This window comes from Pimephales promelas, chromosome 1, assembly GCF_988280905.1.
Source record: "Pimephales promelas chromosome 1, fPimPro1.hap1.1, whole genome shotgun sequence".
Taxonomy (NCBI): Eukaryota; Metazoa; Chordata; class Actinopteri; order Cypriniformes; family Leuciscidae; genus Pimephales; species Pimephales promelas.
In genome coordinates this window covers 53,845,458-53,862,757 of record NC_142769.1, presented here as the reverse complement: position 1 = coordinate 53,862,757, position 17,300 = coordinate 53,845,458, and the positions used below count along the sequence as shown (strand labels likewise).

Genomic DNA, 17,300 nt, shown 5'->3' with positions numbered 1-17,300 from the left:
ACGAGGCCTAAATCGTGCCTGACTCATGCCTCATGCAGAGGGTCACAAAGCCTGGAGAAGTGACCTGGAAACACAACAGGCCGAGGAGTTCATCAAGCACATCTTCTGACCACACGATCACCAACAATCCCCACATCCAGAGAACACTATCCAGCCTCACGACTGACCACACGATGATATCAGGGACACAATTATAACTATGCAACTACCTACTAAATTATCGCATCAGGGGCTGCATTGTTGTCTCCCTGAGGAAAGATTTGGTTCATTTGCTGCTATAGAAGAGGACGAATTTTGCAAACTCGTTAATTCATCTAAATCAACAACCTGTATGCTAGACCCTATACCGACTAAACTACTGAAAGAGATGCTTCCAGATGTTATAGATCCTCTTCTTAATATCATTAATTCGTCTTTGTCGCTAGGATACGTACCAAAAACCTTTAAGCTAGCTATGATAAAAAAACGCAACTTGAGCCTACAGAATTAGTTAATTACAGGCCAATCTCGAATCTGCCTTTTCTGTCAAAGATACTGGAAAAAGCAGTATCCTCACAACTGTGCTCCTTTCTGGAAAGAAATGATATCTGTGAGGATTTCCAGTCCAGATTTAGACCACATAGTACCGAGACAGCTCTCATTAGAGTCACACATGATCTGCTCTCATCATCCGATCGTGGTCGTATCTCTCTATTAGTGTTACTCGATCTTAGTGCTGCATTTGACACCATTGACCACAACATTCATTTAAATAGAATAGAAAACTATGTTGGCATTTGTGGAACTGCATTAGCATGGTTTAAATCATGAGAGAGATGTCTTATCGGTCACGAGTTCAGTATGGTGTCCCACAAGGCTCAGTACTAGGACCGCTGCTGTTCACTCTGTACATGCTGCCATTAGGAGATATCATGAGGAAACATGTGATTAGCTTTCTCTGTTATGCTGATGATACTCAGCTGTATATTTCTTCAAAACGAAACTTACCAATTCACAAAATGAACGGAATGTTCTGTTCTGACTCTGTGTGTCAATCGCAATCTCAGATCAGAGTCTTGTTCTTGGACATCAGCATCTTCTCTCGCTCTGGAACACTTGCACAGCCGCTCTGATGCCAGCGCTGGTTTCTGCTCGTCTCATTTGCATAAACACACCTGTCCTCATCATGTGTGTTGGCAGTCCTGAGCTCTCAGAGGATCCTGAGCACAAACACTTCAGTGTTTACAATCACCAGCTGTGCAGCAGATGCCAGTGAAACAGACCTGGGTCTCCATGGAAACACGACGCCAGTCATCAAGTGTTATTTGGCCAGAGGAGAACTGAGCCTGGTTTCTCCAAAGGGTTTTTCCATTATTGTCCATTTGCTTTTCTGTTTCATCTCGGAATGTGTGTCAGGTCCAGTTTGGATCCAGCCTATTATGAAGACTTCAGATGATCAACACCTGTGAAGAGACTCGAGAAACTCCAACTCCTGTGAAGACCAGATGAAGCTCTGAATCAACAGGCCCCAATGCCACATTTCTCTATATACCCCAATCAGTTGTTAACACAAGAGTTTTTAAAACAGTTTTTTAGTTGTTGCACATATATTTCCTGACTGATTCCTGATTGACATGCAGTTAACCATTTACTATGACTATACTACACAGTTACTGTCTGTTAAATAAAGCAACATGCAGCATACCATTCCTACTATTGTCTGGGAAGCAGAAACACTCTGTCAGTTCACGAGTTCACATTTACATCAATTAAACAGAGTAAAGATTATGCGTATTTGGCGTGCTGTCCAGGGGGAGGGCTCCGAGCTCGGAATTTTTGCCCGAACCCAGAGTAAACGACTTTTCTCCAGTGCTGTGACGTGTTTCCAAGTGAAAGGGAATATTGAACAGAAGGCAGGGTTTTACTTTTGATTAAAGATTACCATGGTTAATTTATATATATATATATTTACTTGCACGGATTAATTGTTCACCACAAGATAGTAATATGTGCTAACAAAGTAAATAGGTTCAATTTTGATTTCACAGGGACTTTGAAGACACATCTCTTTGTCCTAGCATACACACAACACACTATATACTTCTATAATTCAATGTTAGGCTCCATAGATTAGGTCAGCCAGAACTGGGCACACGTCCCTTAAATTCTGATGTACTCGTTACATCATTAGAAGAATGGCATCTACGCTAATTTGAGTGTCTTTGTTTATCCCGAGGTTTTCCCGCAGCCTACCGGATCCAGGCCATATCCAGATCTGACGAGGAGCTTGGCCTGGACCCGATGACAATGCAGTGCTGACGTGCCAACTAGCCTCTCCCTATGGAGGATCCCTTCCCCACTCTACAGATAAAGCATTGTGCATTTGTTGCGCGTAACTTCCCCGAAGTGAAAATTGTGTATCAAATTTCTAGACAAAATAAGTAGTTTGTTCAGGCATGGTTTTGTAGGGAATTACAAACCTGTGCACATATATTCAAATGCACATAACTATAGAAACAATTCTTAATGCACATGTGAACGCCATCAGCGTTTATCACAGGTTCATGTTTAAAGTCTGTTTAGAGACATTCATATATATTTTTACCTTACAGTTACTGTAAATACGGCCTCTTGTTCCTAAACGCCAGAGGAGAACTGGCCCCTGGCTGAGACTGGGTTCTCCCAAGGTTTTTTTCTCCATTGGGTCACCTGATGGAGTTTTAGGACACCGTTGGGTCACCTGATGGAGTTTTAGGACACCGTTGGGTCACTTGATGGAGTTTTAGGACACCATTGGGTCACCTGATGGAGTTTTAGAACTGAGGTGAAGTGTCCCTTTAATTCAAAACTATTATAACTCTTCTAAAAGTTGTGTTTTTTATAGTAACTCTACACACTATCAGCAAATGAGTAGCCAGAAACATCAAACTACACACAGATGTGAAACATGTAAAACACTACTGTAGTGGAGTGAACAGGAGTGTGTCACTCGTACATGTGTGTGAACACATACAGTCGATATACAGTGGTGTGCACAATTGCAGGTGTTTTTCAATTGCTAACAAGCATCTGTCAATACTGAAGCCACTCCATTCGGTCTGCATTGCCAGCATGAACTGTTCGTCTAACTCACTGAGACCAACAAAGCAATTAATATGTCTCTGAATAAGGTTTCCCCCACAATACAAACACAATTGTAGGCTGTAAGTGTGTGTGTGTTCATGAACCTCAGTCCTCAACATGCACTTTATACTTCTCTTTTTTCTCTGTAATGTGCTTTCCGAGGGTGAGATACGAGTTAAAGTCACACATCTGCTGGAATAATAAATGGACCAATAAGCAAATGGAAACAATATCCCTTTAGAAGGCTCTTATTGAACCATTAAATGGAAACACTAATGCACCATGTATCTCCTGAAAAGAAATAATCTGTCCCTGCTGCCTCTCTCTCTCTTTACCTGACACCTTCACTCTCTCTCTCTCTGTTTATTAATTTAAGAGGCGCTGTGATACGAGCTGCAGTTCTTCACAGTTCTCCACCCTGGATGTTTTTGAACACATCACTGCAGACACCACTGGCTGAAGCAGTTTGGTGGAGGTGTGTAAGTCCCGGTGGCCCCTGTGGAGGCGTGAGGGCCCATGGTTCAGAGAGGAGCGGATGGTCATTTCCACAGGAGGGAATCGCTGTAACATGGAGCCAACGTCCAGTCTGAGTCCACAAACATTTAAACGTCGCCTCAAAACACAAGCTCTTTGGCAAGAAAGAAAAAAACAGGATTACCGAAGGGAAAGTTTATATCCTAGGGTTTAACCTTGTAAATGTCAGCTGTGTCAACCACACTAACAGACCCATACTGACACACACTCACACACACATGTGCATATTTACATCTCATTCATGTTAAGTTCTATTCTATTTCATCTGTTGTAGAAAAACCAAATGAATAACAAACCCGTTTCTCCGGTGAATCTGTGTTTTAAAGGAATGGGTTAGGGTTAGGGTTAGGAACGGGTTGAGTGAATGATTGAAACGCTCCCTCGTGATGAAGGTCACGGGTCTCCGACTAGTGTTATGATGTACCCTGCAGGATACACCACTGAAACCAACACCAGTGCGACAACTGGCAGAAACACACAAGCAGATTTTTAGAATTATGAAATTGTTATTATTATTATTATTATTATATCATAAGCATATTTGGTACGAAACAGCATTCTTCAAATGACAGATCTAACATCTTCCCCAATGGCATGTACAGTATATTTGGATATTAGCCTATATTCTGTGTAGTAGTACAGAAGAGTCATCCTGTGCTATAAATACCAAATTATTACAAATCTATTATTCATAAATTACTACCACTGCAAATGCATTCCTCGCAGAGCTTATGGCAACTCAAGTATTTCTCTTTAGTAATACTCTTCCACTTTTTTATTAGTGCATTTACAGTGGGAAGTACCGCTTCTATATATTTTTAATCAGTGGTCAATAATTCAGGCCAGTTAGAGAAGAGAAGAGATGTGGGTCCGTCTCATACATCACTCATGTGTTCTCGCATCAGGAGAGAGATGAGGATAGATCATCAGCAAACATGTGAAGCGCTATATGCGTGTCCAAGCCTGCGGGATTGTGGGATTCCAGACCGGACGCAAGCGGCGCTGGGATTATTCGTTTCCGCGGATATAAGTTTGAATGTTGGGTTTCACTTTATTTTGATGGACCTTTTAACACATTCTCCAGTCTATAAGTGAAGCTGCACCTCCATAACTCTCAGTAGAGTCTTAGCAGACTGCTGGGGTTAGGGCTAGAATAAGTTGGCATGTACTTTCAGAGTCACGTATATTCAGTATAATGTCTGTTGGAGGATCATTAGCAGAAATAAGCAGAGTCTACTAATACTCTAATGAGAGCTAGCTGACATGTAGATGCCAACTTACTCACAGTCCACAGTGTTCAAAAGAGACCATCAAAATAAAGAATTACCCAATGTTGTGTTCGAGGGTGATTTCTGAAATTCATATCTCATCATTAGACATCATCATTATTTCGTAAAAAATAAGAAAAAGCTGCAATGTTTGTAACTCAATCTTCTGCCTGAAAGTGACATTTACAGTTTAAACAGGTTTCGTGTTTTAAAACCATTGTGTTTGAGAACGCCTCTCTGAGACCATAAAACTGTTTTCCACCAATCACACACACACACACACACTCGTCTCGCTGCTTCTGTCAGCCAGTAGATTTAGATCTGCAGGATGTTTCAGTAGTTTTACCTGTATATCTACAAGATGAACATGAACATTTAGTGCTGCGATAACAGAGTATTGGAGTCGCACTGAATTTACAGTCCGAGAGCCACAGATGGGTCAGTCAGATCAATAAAGCTGGAACATTCTACTGAAAACACCGAAACACAACAGACCATTTGAGCTGTGTGTTCACACAATCACACATAACTGATTTCAGATCATTTACATGAACACAATACCGGAGCGCGACAACACAGCGACCATCAAAGATCATAGACGTGAAGGACTATAATGCGTTATGAGCTCTGAATACTGTCTGTAAACTAATGAATGAATGAATGGCACAGACGCGTGCGCGATGTTGTTTACAGATATTCATCAAAATTATAAAAGTTTTTAATTAACTAAGCTTTTGTTCTATCCGTGCCCACGCTACATCACGGGTGGGGATACACACGATCTGTGTGTTGTTTGTAGCTCTCGAGGGATCTGGCTGTGAGCATTGCGAGCGTTTGCCCGTTTCCGTGCCCTCTTTGCGGAGAGTGGCTCGGTTCGCGCTCCCCGCTTTAATCCCGGGGATCGCAAATGGATCTTTCAGCGGGGATGGAGACGGGCTCTGCCTTTTCTCTGCCCTTACCTGATAGATCCAGCGCCTCAGACCTGGGTTCGGGGGTTTCTCCCGCCCGGGATGAGGCTCCATCACTTCAGCTATCCAGTTCCGAGGTACTGGATCTTGAAAGTGTGGATCCTGTAGAGACTGGGGATTCGTCACCTCAGTCTCCTGCTAGAGAAGAGCTGATGGAGGTTTTGACTCGTGCGGTCCAAAAATTAAGCATTGAGTGGCCAGTAGAGAGACAAGAGTCTAGAATTAAGAGCAAGCTGGATGAAAGATATTTACCATCTCACTCTTTACCTCCACGCCGGTGTTTGCCTTTCTTTCCCGATCTACACACTGAGGTGTCGAGATCGTGGAATAGACCAGTATCAGCGATAATTTTCACACATCAGACATCTACAGTATGTATTCCAATATTGCTGGGTCAAAAAGTCACGGTTATGGGGCGATGCCGAGGATAGAGGAAGTTTTGGCGAGCCATCTTTCTCCTGATACGGCATCTTTCTTCCTCCTTAAAGAGAAGAGGAGATATTCAAGCTTTGTCGGTTTCTCCCTCCTGTCTGGAGTTTGCTCCCGGTATGGCGAAGGCTTTCCTCCTCCCTAGACCGGGATATGTTCCTAAGGTTCCAACTAATGTTGTCAGGCCTATTGTGCTGCAGGCTTTCTGTCCTCCTCCATTTCTCACGTCAGACCAAGACAAACTAAATCTGCTTTGCCCTGTGATGGCTTTAGACGCTTACGTCCACAGAGCTGCCCTGTGGAGGAAATCAGAACAGTTATTTGTCTGTTTTGGACCTCCTAAGAAAGGTTGTCCCGCATCTAAGCAGAGGTTGAGTAAGTGGGTGGTCGAGGCCATCTCACTTGCATATGAGTCTTCCGGTCAGCCGTCTCCTTTGGCTGTCCGGGCTCATTCAACCAGGGGTATGGCCGCCTCGAAGGCGTTTTTGTCAGGAGTTCCTATTAATGACGTTTGTGATGCGGCAGGATGGCCATCACCGCACACATTTGTAAAATTTTATCATCTTGACTTTAGCTCCACTCCGGGGGCGCAGGTGCTTTCGTCGGAATGTGCGCTCTGACTTCATACAACGGACACCTGCTCGCATGGCGGCGTTGGTATTAGCGTTCCCATAGCGGTTACACGCAGCGTCTTGTTCCCTTTAGGGAACTAAGGTTACATGCGAAACCAGAGACGTTTCTGCTCATATGTTAAATATATAGTATATTTTGTCAAAAATAAACTAATCACCTGTTATATTGTTTGTTCCAATGCAAGCTAGGCTATATCAAAATAATGAATCCTTAACTTTGAAATATGTTTGATAAAAAGTATTGGCCTACTAAAAAATAATAATTTATAAGAGATTTATGGAAAAAGACAATTGACTTTCAAGATGTTTCCAACTCTAACTTTGAACCAATTCTATAGAATGGCCCATATATCACAGGATTTGTTTCCAGGTATGACTAAAAATGTGCTTTAGACTTTTATTTATATTTTGATATATATATATATCATATAGGCATATAGGTTAGGTATAACGATGGGAAATTTGGGCTCATGAATACAGCCGCTGCAGCACCAAACATTTAAAACAATCATAATACATACATGCATACATAAACAAATAAATAAATAAAAATAAAACATATGCAATCAAGTTGTTGGCCTGCCACCTCCTGCCACTGTATACACTGTATACCTAATTATTCATGAGGGGGGTTAAACAACCTATTGTTTTATGTGAAGGGTTAGGCTGGATGATTTTTAGATCATTTTAAAGCAAAAACTCTAACATCCATTCGTCAAAAGACTTGTGGACACATATTTTGTATGTGTTTTGTGGCCTTATTTCAGAAACTTTAATATTTATTTTTTTCAATAACCATGCATAAACAATATTCTCTCAAAAATACAAACATGTATATGTTGCTCATATATTATGGTAGCCCTGTTTGTGCTAAATAGAGTGCAATTTCACCTGTGCCATTAATATGTATAAGCAACTGAAAAAAGCGCAAATGTCAGGACATGGGCATGTCAGAACATCTCAAGGACCACAAACACAGTTTAGAGAGGGTTAAGGATAACTTTTGGCTTTAATATCTCGCGGAAAACAGGTTTTCCCCTAGTGAAGATTTTACCAGTACGAGAGAACCTCTCGTGAGCGAATTCGCTTTAATATAACTGTATATTAATATAACTGTATAACTGTATGAACGGTGTGAATCCTCGTGCACATCATGCACCATCATGTTAATGTTTATGTGGCAGTGTTGATCATTAGTTCTGCGTGCTGAAGAGAGCTACTCTTTATACTGGTGTTTTCTCCAGTGGTGATGATGGTTCAGTGACGCGCGCGCTCACTTTGGACTATATGCGGAGGATCTGAACGCGTCGCGTGTCGCGAGGGGAACATCAGTCGCGTTCCCCTGTTTCAATCCACAGCATCTGTGCGCGTCGCGTTGCTCTGACTGCAGGCGCGGGGCGTGTCTCTGTAGGCGGGTCGCGTTGCTGATGTGAGGACGCAGGTGACGCGGCGCTCAGCACCATCGGAAGACGCGCGGAGTTGAGACGCGTTGCGCTCTGACGGATACTGGACATTATTCAGGAGATTCAGGAGAAAAACGCAGGAGTTTGGGTAAAGGAGAGACGGAGACGCGGGAGAGAATTCCGAAGGTAAAGAGCTGATGTGTGTGTGTGTGTGTGTGTGTGTTCGTTCGTTCGTTCGTTCGTCTCTGATCAGAATCATGACGATGTGTCAAATGTTACAGTCATGAGCTGCTGAAGAGCATCAGTCTGATCTCCGATACAAACGCGGACCCGTGTATTCCAGCGGTGTGTGTGTGTGTGTGTGTGATCTCTTGTTTCGGATCAGGTCTGGTTTGATATTATAAATTGTTTCTGCAGTAATGATGAAGGTTACAGAAGAACAGATTCTGCTGATCAGAGCATCGATCGCTCATGAGTCTCGACTCACATTTAAAACATGATCATTTATGTAGTCTCGAGAGAAACAACACAATGTTTCCCTTCACAATCTCCAGACTGTTCCGTGTGACACACACACACACTCGAAGTAAGTTGTGTGTGGCGTTGACGGTCGCTGTGTTGTCGCGCTCGTCCTGCCTGTATTATGTTCATGTAAATGATCTGAGATCAGAAGATTGTTCTGTGTGGGATTTGACGGTGGGTTCATGAGTTCATGTGTAGCGAGGATGATGTGAGCGCGCGCGGCTCCTCCACTGGGGTGCGATATACGACCTCACTGAGACAACCCGCAGAACACACACACACACACACACACACACACACACACACACACACACACACACACACACACACACACACACCGAGACAATTTCTTTACACAAAGAGAGGATGATGATGACAGTGTGTATAATTTGGATCAAGGATGTGTCTGTACAGGGCAGGCTTGTCTTTATCTGCCCTTGTCTAATAAACGCTTCAGTTCAGGAACCCCATTTACTCATAACAATAACTGAGGCGTTCTCTTGCAATTGGGCTCAAAAATCTAAAATTGTCCTTGCAAAAACCACCGTGTGTAATGTGATCGTGTGTGTGCATGTGTTTAAATATTCTGGCTTTCTGGTTTATTATGACATGTCATTAGTATGCTAATGATATATTGATGTGTGATTGGCCAGTAGGGTACAGATGAGCCTGACTCTGTTTAGCGTGTGTGTTCAGAGCGTGTGAGTTGTTATGGACGTGTGTGTTCAGAGAGTGTGTGTTCAGAGTCAAGTCAAGTCACATTTATTGCAGCGCTTTTTACAATACAGATTGTATCAAAGCAGCTTCACAGTGATAACATGAAAATAATACAACAAAGATTGTTTCTAGAAGAAAATTGCGTCATCGTCCACCTGAAGAAGTTAGGCAGAACAATAATACTGTTGAATAATGAATGTCCCCAAATAAGCAAGCCAAAGGCCAATGCGACAGTGAAGGAACCAGAACTTATCAGGGACAGATCGGAGAAACCCTCTGCAGAACCTAGACTCGGCCTCAGTTCTCCTCCGGCCAATCAGTGAACAGTGTGTGATTATGATCGGAGTACAGGTCTGAGGTCAGATTGGATCAGAACATTCACTACATTTATCCAGTTGAAGATCGAAGTCCCGCTGGTATGAAGAGCAGTTTGTTGAGGTGTCGATGAGGCCTTCACAGGGCTGATGAGCAGAGTGTGTGTCCAAAGTGTGTGTCCAGAATTTTGGCCAGAGTGTGTGTCCATGGAATGTTGTGGACGTGAGTGTTCAGAGTATTTTCAGTGTCTTATGGACATGTGTGTTCATTGTGTTATGGACATGTGTGTTCATTGTGTTATGGACGTGTGTGTTCAGAGCGTGTTCAGTGCGTGTTCAGTGCGTGTTCAGAGCGTGTTTAGTGTGTGTTCCGTGTGTGTTCCGTGTGTGTTTCCTGTGTGTTCCGTGTGTGTTTCCTGTGGGTTTCGTGTGTGTTTCCTCTGGGTTTTGTGTGTATGTCGTGTGTTTCCTGTGTATTTCCTGTGTGTTTCCTGTGGGATCCATGTGTGTTTCCTGTGTGTTTCCTGTGTGTTTCCTGTGGGTTTACTGTGTGTTCCGTGTGTGTTCCATGTGTGTTTCCTGTGTGTTTCCTGTGTGTTTCCTGTGTGTTTCCTGTGGGTTTCCTGTGTGTTCCGTGTGTGTTTCCTGTGTGTTCCGTGTGTGTTTCCTGTGGGTTTCCTGTGGGATCCATGTGTGTTTCCTGTGTGTTTCCTGTGTGTTTCCTGTGTGTTTACTGTGTGTTCCATGTGTGTTCCATGTGTGTTTCCTGTGTGTTTCCTGTTTGTTTCCTGTGTGTTTCCTGTGTGTTTCCTGTTTGTTTCCTGTGTGTTCCGTGTGTGTTTCCTGTGTGATTCCTGTGGGTTTCGTGTGTATTTCCTGTGGGTTTCCTGTGTGTTTCCTGTGTTTCCTGTGTGTGTTTCCTGTATGTTTCCTGTGTGTTCCGTGTGTGTTTCCTGTGGGTTTCGTGTGTATTTCCTGTGTGTTTCCTGTGTGTTTCCTGTGTGTTCCATGTGTGTTTCCTGTGTGTTTCCTGTGTGTTTCATGTGTGTTTCCTGTGTGTTTCCTGTGTGTTTCCTGTGTGTTCCATGTGTGTTTCCTGTGTGTTTCCTGTGTGTTTCCTGTGTGTTCCATGTGTGTTTCCTGTGTATTTCCTGTGGGTTTCCTGTGTGTTTCCTGTGTGTTCCCTGTGGGTTTCCTGTGGGTTCCGTGGGTTTCCTGTGTGTTCTGTGTGTGTTTCCTGTGTGTTCCGTGTGTTTCCTGTGGGTTTTCTGTGTGTTTCCTGTGTATTCTTTGTGTGTTTCCTGTGTGTTCCGTGTGTTTCCTGTGTGTTCCGTGTGTGTTTCCTGTGTGTTTCCTGTGTATTCTGTGTGTGTTTCCTGTGTGTTCCGTGTGTTTCCTGTGTGTTCCGTGTGTGTTTCCTGTGTGTTTCCTGTGTATTCTGTGTGTGTTTCCTGTGTGTTCCGTGTGTGTTTCCTTGTGTGTTTCCTGTGGGTTCTGTGTGTGTTTCCTGTGTGTTCCGTGTGTGTTTCCTGTTTGTTTCCTGTATGTTCCGTGTGTGTTTCCTGTGTGATTCCTGTGGGTTTCGTGTGTATTTCCTGTGGGTTTCCTGTGTGTTTCCTGTGTTTCCTGTGTGTGTTTCCTGTATGTTTCCTGTGTGTTCCGTGTGTGTTTCCTGTGGGTTTCGTGTGTATTTCCTGTGTGTTTCCTGTGTGTTCCATGTGTGTTTCCTGTGTGTTTCATGTGTGTTTCCTGTGTGTTTCCTGTGTGTTCCATGTGTGTTTCCTGTGTATTTCCTGTGGGTTTCCTGTGTGTTTCCTGTGTGTTCCCTGTGGGTTTCCTGTGGGTTCCGTGGGTTTCCTGTGTGTTTCCTGTGTGTTCCGTGTGTTTCCTGTGGGTTTTCTGTGTGTTTCCTGTGTATTCTTTGTGTGTTTCCTGTGTGTTCCGTGTGTTTCCTGTGTGTTCCGTGTGTGTTTCCTGTGTATTCTGTGTGTGTTTCCTGTGTGTTCCGTGTGTTTCCTGTGTGTTCCGTGTGTGTTTCCTGTGTGTTTCCTGTGTATTCTGTGTGTGTTTCCTGTGTGTTCCGTGTGTGTTTCCTTGTGTGTTTCCTGTGGGTTCTGTGTGTGTTTCCTGTGTGTTCCGTGTGTGTTTCCTGTGTGTTCCGTGTGTGTTTCCTGTGTGTTCCGTGTGTGTTTCCTGTGTGTTTCCTGTGTATTCTGTGTGTGTTTCCTGTGTGTTCCGTGTGTGTTTCCTTGTGTGTTTCCTGTGGGTTCTGTGTGTGTTTCCTGTGTGTTTCCTGTGTGTTCCGTGTGTGTTTCCTGTGTGTTCCGTGTGTGTTTCCTGTGTGTTCCGTGTGTGTTTCCTGTGGGTTTCGTGTGTATTTCCTGTGTGTTTCCTGTGTGTTCCATGTGTGTTTCCTGTGTGTTTCCTGTGTGTTTCCTGTGTGTTTCCTGTGTGTTTCCTGTGTGTTCCATGTGTGTTTCCTGTGTGTTTCATGTGTGTTTCCTGTGGGTTTCCTGTGTGTTCCCTGTGGGTTTCCTGTGGGTTCCGTGGGTTTCCTGTGTGTTCTCTGTGTGTTTCCTGTGTGTTCCGTGTGTTTCCTGTGGGTTTTCTGTGTGTTTCCTGTGTATTCTTTGTGTGTTTCCTGTGTGTTCCGTGTGTTTCCTGTGTGTTCCGTGTGTGTTTCCTGTGTGTTTCCTGTGTATTCTGTGTGTGTTTCCTGTGTGTTCCGTGTGTTTCCTGTGTGTTCCGTGTGTGTTTCCTGTGTGTTTCCTGTGTATTCTGTGTGTGTTTCCTGTGTGTTCCGTGTGTGTTTCCTTGTGTGTTTCCTGTGGGTTCTGTGTGTGTTTCCTGTGTGTTCCGTGTGTGTTTCCTGTTTGTTTCCTGTATGTTCCGTGTGTGTTTCCTGTGTGATTCCTGTGGGTTTCGTGTGTATTTCCTGTGGGTTTCCTGTGTGTTTCCTGTGTTTCCTGTGTGTGTTTCCTGTATGTTTCCTGTGTGTTCCGTGTGTGTTTCCTGTGGGTTTCGTGTGTATTTCCTGTGTGTTTCCTGTGTGTTCCATGTGTGTTTCCTGTGTGTTTCATGTGTGTTTCCTGTGTGTTTCATGTGTGTTTCCTGTGTGTTCCATGTGTGTTTCCTGTGTATTTCCTGTGGGTTTCCTGTGTGTTTCCTGTGTGTTCCCTGTGGGTTTCCTGTGGGTTCCGTGGGTTTCCTGTGTGTTCTGTGTGTGTTTCCTGTGTGTTCCGTGTTTCCTGTGGGTTTTCTGTGTGTTTCCTGTGTATTCTTTGTGTGTTTCCTGTGTGTTCCGTGTGTTTCCTGTGTGTTCCGTGTGTGTTTCCTGTGTGTTTCCTGTGTATTCTGTGTGTGTTTCCTGTGTGTTCCGTGTGTTTCCTGTGTGTTCCGTGTGTGTTTCCTGTGTGTTTCCTGTGTATTCTGTGTGTGTTTCCTGTGTGTTCCGTGTGTGTTTCCTTGTGTGTTTCCTGTGGGTTCTGTGTGTGTTTCCTGTGTGTTCCGTGTGTGTTTCCTGTGTGTTCCGTGTGTGTTTCCTGTGTGTTCCGTGTGTGTTTCCTGTGTGTTTCCTGTGTATTCTGTGTGTGTTTCCTGTGTGTTCCGTGTGTGTTTCCTTGTGTGTTTCCTGTGGGTTCTGTGTGTGTTTCCTGTGTGTTTCCTGTGTGTTCCGTGTGTGTTTCCTGTGTGTTCCGTGTGTGTTTCCTGTGTGTTCCGTGTGTGTTTCCTGTGTGTTCCGTGTGTGTTTCCTGTGTGTTCCGTGTGTGTTTCCTGTGTGTTCCGTGTGTGTTTCCTGTGTGTTTCCTGTGTGTTCCGTGTGTGTTTCCTGTGTGTTTCCTGTGTATTCTGTGTGTGTTTCCTGTGTGTTCCGTGTGTGTTTCCTTGTGTGTTTCCTGTGGGTTCTGTGTGTGTTTCCTGTGTGTTTCCTGTGTGTTCCGTGTGTGTTTCCTGTGTGTTCCGTGTGTGTTTCCTGTGTGTTCCGTGTGTGTTTCCTGTGTGTTCCGTGTGTGTTTCCTGTGTGTTTCCTGTGTGTTCCGTGTGTGTTTCCTGTGTGTTTCCTGTGTATTCTGTGTGTGTTTCCTGTGTGTTCCGTGTGTGTTTCCTTGTGTGTTTCCTGTGGGTTCTGTGTGTGTTTCCTGTGTGTTTCCTGTGTGTTCCGTGTGTGTTTCCTGTGTGTTCCGTGTGTGTTTCCTGTGTGTTTCCTGTGTGTTCCATGGGGGTTTCCTGTGTGTTTCCTGTGGGTTGTGAGGGAATGTTTAAGCTCTTTTCCTCAGATGTGCTGAGCAGGACAAAGCTTCGCCTGAATGGATTTATGTCGGGATAAAGTGCGTTTGGCCTAATTATGATCTTGTACTCTTTCATCGGCGATCTCTCAGGATATTTGTGTGTGTGTTTGTTTCATAGTGTTTCTGAACAGCACTTTTTAATATGCACATTGTTTCAAAGCAGCTTTACAGAAAATACGTGTATATCTCGCTCTACGTGAGTGAAGTGAACTGAAGCTTTAGCTGGCCCGACTGTGATTAACATGTTTCAGAAGCTTTAGCTGTTAGTTTAGTTCCTGTCAGCTCTTAAAGTGGGAGATGAGCTGAAAAGCTCTTTTGTCTTTGAACACTGATCCCGATCTCAGCGCTGTGCCGTGATGCCCCAGACGTGACCCGACCTCCTCACCTGTGTGACCCGGTGCCGAATCTGGTGTAATCCCCGAGATCCTGAGGTAAACCGATCTTAAAGAGAGGGGCGTCTCTGACGTCATCAGCGCCGATTAGCGACTTCAGCCGCCGTGGTGCCGGAGCTCAGGCTCTTCTCCCAGTGATCGTGCCCTATAGATATGAAAGGAAAACATTCACCCAGAAATGATGAAAATTAATTATTTCAGCCAGAAATGAATATTCTGCCATTAGTTGCTCACCCTCATGTTGTTTCAAACTTTCTTTGCTATTGAAACAGAAAAAGTGACTCTGTTTTGATTCCAGTCTCTTCTACGGGAATCTCACAAAGATATGGAAAACAGATGTTTAAAAGCATTGAATATTATTAAGGCACAAGTAAAAGCACAATGGGGTGCTGATTGCACAGTTATTTTGCTCCTATAAGAGGGTTGGTCCGTTCCCAGATGGATTATGGGAGAATGTTTCTGTTCTGCAAGTTTCGTTCACTATCACGGTTTGTGCAGGACTTCTCCACTACAGCACAGAAACAAATGAACTTCAAATTAGACGCTTGAAATTATCCCTTCAATATGCAATCAAGACAAAGACATATGAAAATAATCCAGCGTTTAAGTCAATCTTCGACCGGCGATGTTTACATCTATACACAGTTTTATCAGGCCCTTTAGAATATGAAGTCAAGTCAAGTCAAGTCACATTTATTTATATAGCGCTTTTCACAATACAGATTGTATCAAAGCAGCTTCACAGTGATAACATGAAAGTAGCACAACACAGATCAACAACATTGCTAAACACTAAATAACCCCAACTGAGCAAGCTCAAAGCAAGCCAAAAGCAAGGCGACAGTGGCAGGAACCAAAACTCCATCAGATTGGATGGAGAAAAAACCTTGGGAGAACCCAGGCTCAGTCGGGGGCCAGTTCTCCTCTGGCTTACATTCATATTGTTTAAATATAAATATTAAATATAAATATTGTTTATGTATAAAACGGCACCATAACATATCGCAGGCGTTGAGTCGTCTCTTCACAGGCGTTGAGTCGTCTCATCACAGGCGTTGGGGCATCCGAAATCCCCGTGAGAGGCTGGACACAAAACTGGACCTGACGAATGCCATTTTTCTCGGGACAAGCGTCCCGAGATAACAGCAGAAAGGCAGATGGGAAATAATTAGCATAGCTGATGTTCATAATGATTTCCATTATACGGGAGTCGGTGTTAGAAAACCACTATCTCACAAACTCTCCGTAACCTGAACTCTCCGCAACCCAACCGTACGCGCCGACCCGTTGACTAAGGCTGTCGAGCCCCACTGTCGCGGAAATGCGTTTCAGTGGCAAACGGTTCCGTATGGCATAACAGAGGACTAGAAGGTAAGCATTATGTGAATGCTTGACTAAAGAGAAGCGTCTTTAATCTAGTTTTAAACTGTGTCAGCGAGTCAGAGCCTCGGACCGTATCGGGAAGGCTATTCCAGAGTTTTGGAGCTAAATGCGAGAACGCCCTCCCTCCTTTACTGGACTTAGATATCCTAGGAATGGCCAGAAGCCTTGAATTAAGTGATCTTAAGGAACGCGGTGGATTGTAGGGCGAAAGAAGGTCGGATGGGTCATACATGGACTCGTGGGTGTTTATTAAAGGGTGAAGAAGATCCAGAATGTCAATACTGCTATAAAACATGTAGTCTTGCACTGCCTTATTTATTTTAATGCTATGAGACAACGCTTTTATCAGGACAAACCTTTAAGGGCTTATTTATGGATGCAGAAAAAACATTTACAATTTAGATAATCATGTTTTATAGAATTTGCATAAATTGTTTGCTTTCATTATAGTGTGTTCATGATATTATGTTGTTTCTGCCACGTAACAGCCGGCGATGAACATGTCGAACCCTGATGACAATTATATCCAGAGAAAGTCCAGAAACAAGTCTTATTCAACTGTGCTGGGTTTAACCCTTTCTTTATTCAGAGAACCCTTATGTAGAATTTCTTCAAGTTGAAGCAAATAAAGTTTAAGAGCTTTGAGCCAAAATAAATGGTAAACAGTTTTCCATACATTTTGCTGACTATAAAAATATCCTGCCGTTAAAGAACAAACAAGCTGGGCTTTTTAACAAACAAATTGAAATTTGTTGGACGAGGGAATCAGAATAAAATCACACAGGCTTGGAATGATGTGAGGAGATGATGAGCACGTATATATGAGAATGAACAGGACAAAGGTATATTTTGGCTTCTGGTTTCTGCGGTCAGCGTTGAGCAATTCCTGCTCAAGATTCAAGAGAAACAGAACCTTCGAATGAAACTGTGAAGGACAGTGATTTTATTGATGGTAGAGAACTGGAAGGAGTTTAATTTCAATAATTGTGTCACGGCAGCTCGGCGAGATTGAGCTGAAATAAGCTGGATCTCCAGAAACACTCTGATCTCTATAAGAGGAGTTTCACATGCCAACTGCACCTCGAGCTGGAAGTGAATTCCTTCCATTTCACTAAAGGAGAATCTTAAAAATCAATCCAGGGTGAGTGAGCGAGCGAGGAGATGTGCAGATTTCAGAGGCAGTGATTAAGATGCGACTGACTCTAATAGCCTCTAATGCTGGATCGTGTTGAACAAACTTTAATGTAATTTGAGCACTTCAAGTGCATTTTCAGATCTTTATATGATGCTTCTGGAGGTTAGACATATTTTTTTTGTATACTTTATGTTTGTAAAAATGATCATTTT

General features: G+C 43.5%; 1 protein-coding gene across 10 annotated transcripts in view; it reads left to right on the top strand.

Moving 5' to 3' along the window:
• The first annotated feature begins 8,190 nt into the window (after positions 1-8,190).
• nrxn2b (neurexin 2b) overlaps positions 8,191-17,300 on the top strand; it is a 334,333-nt gene continuing 325,223 nt past the window's right edge. For 4 of the 10 annotated variants that reach the window (XM_089131833.1, XM_089131831.1, XM_089131830.1 and 1 more), the window contains exon 1: positions 8,193-8,522. The gene's annotated coding sequence lies outside the window, so the exon portion shown is untranslated. Of the gene's footprint in view, positions 8,523-17,300 lie in introns of all 10 variants that reach the window. The other 6 variants (XM_089131834.1, XM_089131835.1, XM_089131832.1 and 3 more) reach the window with 3 other exon arrangements.